The sequence below is a fragment of the Falco punctatus genome (genome assembly GCF_963210335.1).
Source record: "Falco punctatus genome assembly, chromosome: 11".
Lineage (NCBI taxonomy): Eukaryota > Metazoa > Chordata > Aves > Falconiformes > Falconidae > Falco > Falco punctatus.
The window spans coordinates 17,126,654-17,134,453 of NC_137591.1; positions in this window are offsets into that span (position 1 = coordinate 17,126,654).

Below are 7,800 nucleotides of genomic sequence, written 5' to 3' on the forward strand. Positions count from 1 at the left end.
CTCCAGGTCCTCCAGAGACAGGCAGGCAGGCATTGCACCCCAGGACCCACAGGAAGCGTAGGGGTGAAACCCGCAGTGTCCCTCCCGGACACAAGTGAACTGCTGCGTTTTGGAAGGCTCACAACCTGTGTGAATTGCAATGACAAGGCAAGAGACATCAGGCTGGTGCAAGCATCTTCTTTGCTGCCAGATTTCAGCCATTTTCTTTGAAGCAGAAGATGCCAAACCTTACTTCAGTCACCATTGTCAAACACAGGCACAATAATATACTTTTTACCTCCCTCCAGAAACTACTGGGTCTGTTTAAAGTTTTCTGAAACCATCCAGCTGAGACAGACATTCACACAGACCAAAATGTAGACATTGCTAAAACCAACAGGAGGAAAAAAATTACATAAAAATTCTATAGTTTGTTCTTTTTCTATTTTATAGTTTGAGCATCACTTCTTTTTGTCTTAAGCACTTATGGCATTAGAATGTGCATACAAAGAATAGCATTTATGGTTATCAGATGTTTAGCTTTGCTTTAAATTGGTTGGCCAACACATGTATGCTAACTGCTCTTTTCCAAGCAAAGTGTTCTCTCTTAATAGCTAACTTGCAGTGATTTCAAAGTTACCTATGTAAATATAACAGCATTCTTATTTGCCTGTTGGAACAAAATGGATTTTAATCAAAAATTTCAACAAATTATTTTATTCCTTTACAAAGAATTGCAGCTATAATCTTTCTTATCTTAGAAAGTATTTTTATAGTTTAAATACACATTAAAGAGTTGGACAAATATCCCCAAATGTTTTCAGAAGATTTGCATTATTCTTGAAGTGACATTATTGACTAGAAAATATTTCCCTAAGCTTAATATTCTTTGTAAGTTGTTTTTTTCAAGATGGGTTTATTTGTGTGTGTGTATCTTTTTGTTTTGTGGGTTTTGGGGGGTTTTATTTTTTGCCATTCACTGCGGTAGCTGGTGCAGTATGAGGCTGATTATAAGACAGAGCCTTGCTGTTAAAGTTTGGGCAGTTCATTTGGAGTATTCACAGGTCCTAAACCACCACATTTGTCAAAGCAAACTCATGAGGAAACAGTGGCAATCAAAAGCTGTTAAATTTTCCAATACATAAAAGCCTATCTTCAAATCCATCTGGATATTTCAGTGGTACACTTCTTTAAATGAACATAACATTCTTGTTTGGAAATGTCATCCCTACCAGGTCCAGTTTACCTTTGCAGAATCCCAGGTAACTGTCAAATACACCCATGGGTTTTGTGGAAGAACTCCAGATTTCAGGAACATGGTCACAGGGCAAGGGAGCATTTCGCGCACGCCTCAGAGCCAGCAGCAGCTCTGTGCCTTCACTCAGCACCATTTTCTGCACTTTGAAGGATGGAAGAGATTTTTAAGACCTTTGGTTTAGTAAACTTGGGGTTAGGAAACTTCCTTCTGGGCTCTATACGGATTGCTTGAAGAAATATGTACTAGCAACAGCCGAGCAAGCATGCCCTTGTCCTACATGCAGAGCTGGAGGCAATGCATCAATCTGTACAGATGAGGACATGCATCCATTTTAAGAAAAAGATCACTTCATTATCTTAATAATACTTTTAAGGAAATACTGGTGCCTGCAGAAGCACTAAAGGCTGATCGCTGCCGTCAGACCATCATCAAGTAGCAGGACGAATCCCAGTGCCACCAAAGCCGCCTGTTCTGTGCTATGGGATTGTATGCACTGAAGTTACTTCATTTGGCAGTCTAACAGGAAAAAAAAAAGACAATTTTCATTTTGTATAGCAGCAGGTAACACATTACTCCAGATTTGTAAATAATTTAACAGAATAGTTATCAGAGAAATATTTTCTAAGAGCGACAATCACTTCCTTGTTGATGTTAGGGGATTTATTTTCTGTTCTTTCCTATGCCTCTCCAGTTCAGCTGCTTCCCCCATTTGACAATCTTCCATAAAGACACTGAAGAAAATGATACCACAAAGCATTTGGAAGAGGGAGTGTTTACAAAGCACATAAATAGACTGTGCTGTATCCAGAGTAATTAGCTGTAAGCAAAGTAATAAAAAATGTGGAGAACTTACAAGTATGCCAGATGACTGAAAATCCAAGATTTATTCAGACGTTAGAGATATATGCATATAGGATGCAACCTAGGATAAATGCCACTGCATAATCTGAGGGCAAAAAATAATCAATGGGCTACATTCAGACCAAACGCATGTAATACAGCTGAAATATCAATCGAGCCAGATGTTAATTTAGCTCATGAACCTAAAAATACATTTCTGCAATTTTATGCACAATGTGCAAGGCAGGATGTGTTTTTCCAGACCATCTACTGAAAACTGAATTATTCTGAAAGAGCCTTAAAAACCTTAACATTCTTCAGAACCTTGCCATTGCAAATACAGCTTCTGAAGAGAATTGTTTAGAAAAAGAACAGTAAACACTGAAAATATACCTCCTTCCTACTGTGTAAGCAGCCAGCTTGCAGTGAAAAACCCTCGCCCTCCTTGCCCCCCGCTGTTATGTTCTAAAAATCAATGCAAGGCTCCATCAAATCAATGTTTATTTCAGACAGGGAGTTTTTGGCTGAGCTGTAGCTAATGTCCTTGGCGTGTTTTAAGTAGCATATCAGAATGAATCATCTGCTTTGGTAATTCTGTATTATATTTCTGTCTCTTGTTTAGAGAAGTAATGTGTAGCAAGGGAACCTTTAAAGGGTTCAGTCTCCAGTTTGGGAGACAATTACACATACACATGCTGTGATATGTGACCGCAGTCCACCAAACAGCAGTGACTCTGAACTTACACACTCCATACAAACCTCACTCTTGATTTACCTCCTCTCGTCTAAAATACTAGCTAACCCTCCCACACTGTATTTCCCAGGAGAATATAATACAGGAGAAACCCTTGCAATTGCATCATCCGAACCATTTTGTTTTTCTAAGGGTCTAAGTGCAGGACACCAACAGAAGCCTGCAGCGCTTTCCAGCCGCAGACAGGAGCTGGTTGCAGAAAGCAGCACACGGGGTGCAGGGGACATGTTACCCCCCAGCCTGCGGCACCGCTAAGTTATTTCTAAGCAGAGTATCAAATGCATGCAGAACATGAAAAATGCTGATAGTTGGCATAATACATGGCGATCATCTCAAAAACTCAGTGGCTTTTGGGGCCATTGGGATCCCTTCTTGCTCTCAGAAATACACTTTTTTGCAGAGGCACATTCAGAGGCTGGGGTAAATCTGGCAGCTGGAGATAGTTGCTGGCTGTGCTGCTAGTCTCTCCCATGAATTTCTGGCTTCAGTTAGGCACCAACAGTAACACTGTGCCTCTCCATGGGATGCAAGACTCATGGTCTTGTTTCATTTCATTCACAGAATCACGGAATGGTCAGGGTGGGAAGGGACCTTTGGAGATCACCTGGTCCAACCCCCTGCTAAAGCAGGTTCTTCTGGAGCAGGTTGCACAGACTCATATCCAGGAGGGTTTTGAATGTCTCCAGAGGAGGAGACAGTGGTTTCCTCTTCTCCCCCAGGAACTGCTCTCCACAGTGATACCACCAGGTAAGTACACCATAGCGGAGTCTGGTCCTTTGCAACCTTGCATCTGTGTTCTTTCTCAACCATAGCGCAGTAGCATGGGGTTTCTAAACACAAGATTACTTCCTTCCCAGTCTGCTGTGTAGCTCCAAGTGCTGTAAATGCAACAAGCTTGATGGATGTGGCACTTCAAATTGCATTTGGCTTCTTTTTTTGTCCTGTAGCGCATAAATCTGTAGAGGTTATCCTTCCAAACGATACCAGCTGTGTTATGACAACTTTTTTAGTTCTCAGTTATTTGGGTTGACATTTCTACCACTACAATAAGCTCCACATCATAGACTGGCTATTGTCTGCCTGTGCTCCTGCATCCAAAAGAACTGTGAACAGCAGTACACTACACCCGGATGATATTCCTGCTCAATTTTAAAACAAAACAGGAATAGTCTACTAATAGGAAATAATTTAGTTTTCCTGTTTAACTCAGTTGCACCTCCTGACCATGTCCCCCAAATCACTAGGAGCCTCATTCTTTTGCATTTTGCTTTTCCTGCACAGAGCTTGGACCCTGTGCCTTGTGCCTCTTCCTGCTCTTTCCCCCTCAGCTTGTGCTGTGTGAAGCTGTAAAGCAAGATTGTTTGGCATCTTGTTTGGCATTCTGCTTTCATCGACAGCTGAGCTTTCCTGTGTTCCCTCTAAGGGGAAGAACACACACAAAGGTAATTATGGGAACGATACAATGCTGTACATCTGAACAGTAATTCATAGAGCTGCATCTTGCATATGGCTTTAAGTTACGTGGTCCTTATGCAATAGATTTATTGGAGTACTTTGATAACCTCTCAAAAGATTTCAGCATAATCAGGAAAGGTTTCTTTGGCAAATGATCTGGTGCAAGCACAAAATTAATATTTTTTCCTACTTTAATGACATGGATTATTCCCGCCCCCTGCCCCCCTCTTCCCACTGGCAATTTTAAAACTATGTTGCATACCCATCTATCTTAAATTTTCTTAAATAGATACCAGGCTATAGCACTACAAGTAGAGATCTGAAATAGAAGGGCAAAGTATTTTTTAATAAATTAATATTAATAAAAAATATTGAACTTACGTGCAACCTAACAGTGTCATTCAGAGACTGAAACATGCCATGGATAACTCAAAGAGAACTATGACAGTGTTTGTAAAACTTTTTTCCTCCAATATAATTAGGGAAAAACAAAATTTCTTTCTTCCCCTTTCCCCAGCCAGCATATTTTAGTCAGCTTAGGCAACTGGATTAAAACTGCCCAAGTTGCTTTCAAAGTGTTAGAAACAGCTCTCTCCACTCACTGGTTCCAGTGACAGATCATACAATAGCTTTATCCTGCCCTTGTACTTACACATTGGGTCTTGGTTGGTGTCATGTGCGTGTGTGTGTGTGTGTGTGCGCGCGTCCAAGATGTTCTGCCATTTGAAAAATTACTTTTATGTGGTTTATTGACAGCATAATTTAGCTCAGGAAATGTTGTAGCCAATTGTATCAAAATCTTGAATTGCTTTCTCAACTACAGGTAATGACATCTCACACCAGGGGGGTAATTTGGTCTGCTTCCTTTTGTCATATTTTCAGTTTTATTTTAGCTTGCAATTGTGCAATCCTGAATGTGCTACAGTAGGAATTCATCATGAGAGAGGAATAGCAAATCACTACCAGAAAACTTGTGTTGTCTGGATACTGTTTCATATGTAAAGGAGTAAAATAAGTACTTACAAATAAGTTGCAGGGGATGAGTTTTAGTCTCTCAGTACAGCAAGTCAAGCCATGCTCTGGAACGATACTCAGAAGTATAACTCATACTTTGCAAGTCTTCTCTTCAACAAGAGTGGTTAGGAAACCTTCATTTTGCTTAAACACGGTCTGGTCATGAGTCCCTTGTTTCAATGATGAAAATCAGATTTAAGTTGACTAATTTCAGATTCTCCTTTCCAGAGAAAAGCTTACTGCAAAAGAGATTAGGAAAGCAACAGGACAATAAAATTTGTATGTTTTGATGCCTCAGATTGGAGCCTGGATGTGCTGCTGAGCCAGAGGCACCATGTGCTGCCCCTGCCTTGCCATCCCCATGCACAGGCTGGCATAGGGTACAGAGCTGCCTCTCCAAACAAGGAGCCAGGACAGATATCCATCACTCCCCATATGCACCACCTGCCCCCTGACTCTGGTGGCACCCCCGGGGGCAAACCTCTGCTGCTGCTCAGCCAGGAGATGCAGATCGAGGGACAGCATACAACAATCTAGCATCCTAAACTGACAGTAAAATAGTTCATGCAGCAGGTCTATTATCAGCTCCAGCTCCTTGTAAGCAGCTACCCTGAAACACATTATCTTGTTTTACTTGATGTCTAATCAAGCTACACCAACACATCCTCTTTTCTCCAGTATTTCTACCTGCAAAAAGCTACCTACTGCTTTCATATATACAAATATTCAAGGAAAAAGTTGCAGCCTATGATGTTCTTTTCAAAAAGACAGATTTTAACTTCTTTTCTGCAGAGGCTCTCACAGGCACGTCTCAGCTCTTCTATAGTTTCACACACAAATACTTACAACCAGTAGCAAATGCCCATGAGGGGAGTGAGGGGTCTGTGTTTCCTGGTTTATTTTGGATTTAACCTCAATGAAACCAAGGAGACTTACCAACTTCATTTCTTTGTGCCATCATGACTGAAACAATAGCTGCCAACGCTATTGCCAGCCACACGACACCATTTGAAGCCAAACACACTTCAGGGTGGGAAGATTCACAGGTAGTTTTGGAAAAATATTTGTGTGCCTGTGACAGGAATAGAAAAACTACCCTAAGAAACCGGGGGGGGGGGGGGGGGGGGGGCGGCAGCATTGGGGAAAAGCTAGCTTGAAAGCATTAGATGATGAAACAGCTTCTTTGGGAAGATCTGAGAGATCATCAAAGTATGAATACTTACTGAAAAGATACTTTTCCTTCTTTGACTTTTCAGGTACTAGGAAAAAATTTTGTAGGTGTTAAGTGTGACTGCTTCGGAGAATGGTTAATTCCACTGTTAGGTGTTACTCTACTGGAACAACCTGTCAGACCTTTTTTGCAAACCCGTCATGCAAGTGAAGAAAAATTGTGAGAGTACGTTGGCCCCAAACCTTTGAAAGGTTAGTTTATAGACTCCATAGCTTTATACAAACAACTTCAAACTTTAAAATCTGAAGATACATGCCTAACTTGGAAGTCCGCAATGGCACATGTGTTCAGGAGAACATCAATCTTTTTATGAAGAAAGAAGGTTTCTCACCCTGAGCCTGACACTGTGCTTTCTCAGGGAGGATGAAGCACGGGCAGTTTACTTCCAGGACCTCGCAGGCAGGGCTGCTTTACAGCTTCCTTATGTTAAGACCCAGGGACAGATGGACTGCACTTTCAGCAGCCTCTGATGAGCTGCGTTTTCACCACAGAAGACTTTTGCCTGTTCTTTACCCAGAACCTAAACCACGACCCTCCCCTCACTGAACGTGAAAATTGTACAGGGGAAACAGCATGCAGAAAACTCCCCTAGTCACCAAAATACCTCAGTCTTTAAAGAATCAGAACTGTGTCAGGCCAACATAGAAGTGGAAATGGGAAAACATGAGGTATCCACCTGTCATAGCCGGCTGCATCATGGGCTGCTCTGGGTGTAACCGTTGTGGTGGGTTGTTTTCAATGCCAGCCTGCAGGCAAAGCGTTACCGTGCCATCCTCAGGGTGACAGGGGTCAGCATTGTAAGGAGGTCTAAAACACCACCAGGACTGCAGTTCTTCAAATTCAGTGGCACATACCCTGCCTGAAGGGCCACGTTACCTTCCCCCACATGCACTGTTCCCTTGGCCTGACCAAGCAGCTGCACTGAAACACATTTTTACTGCTGGTTTCTAACCTCACCGCCATGAAGCAAGCACATGGGAACTACACCAGTATCAGTCCTGGTGGCCGAGGCCTGAAGGGCCAAGGCAGGAAGCTGTGCCAACACCAACAGGGCAGAGGAGGCCGGATAGCTGGGCAGGGGCCTCCATGCCTTGCTCTGCGGAACAGGTCAATCAGCTGCATTACAGGTGAACACACTGCCAGTATAGCTGCGCTAGGATTCATGCCATCGGCCAATGGATTTTAGAAGATTTATCAAGTTCAGTATTATTGTCAGGCAGAAATAATCTACCTCTAGCGAAGCCAGAAATCCCAGAGCTGGAAGAGGAG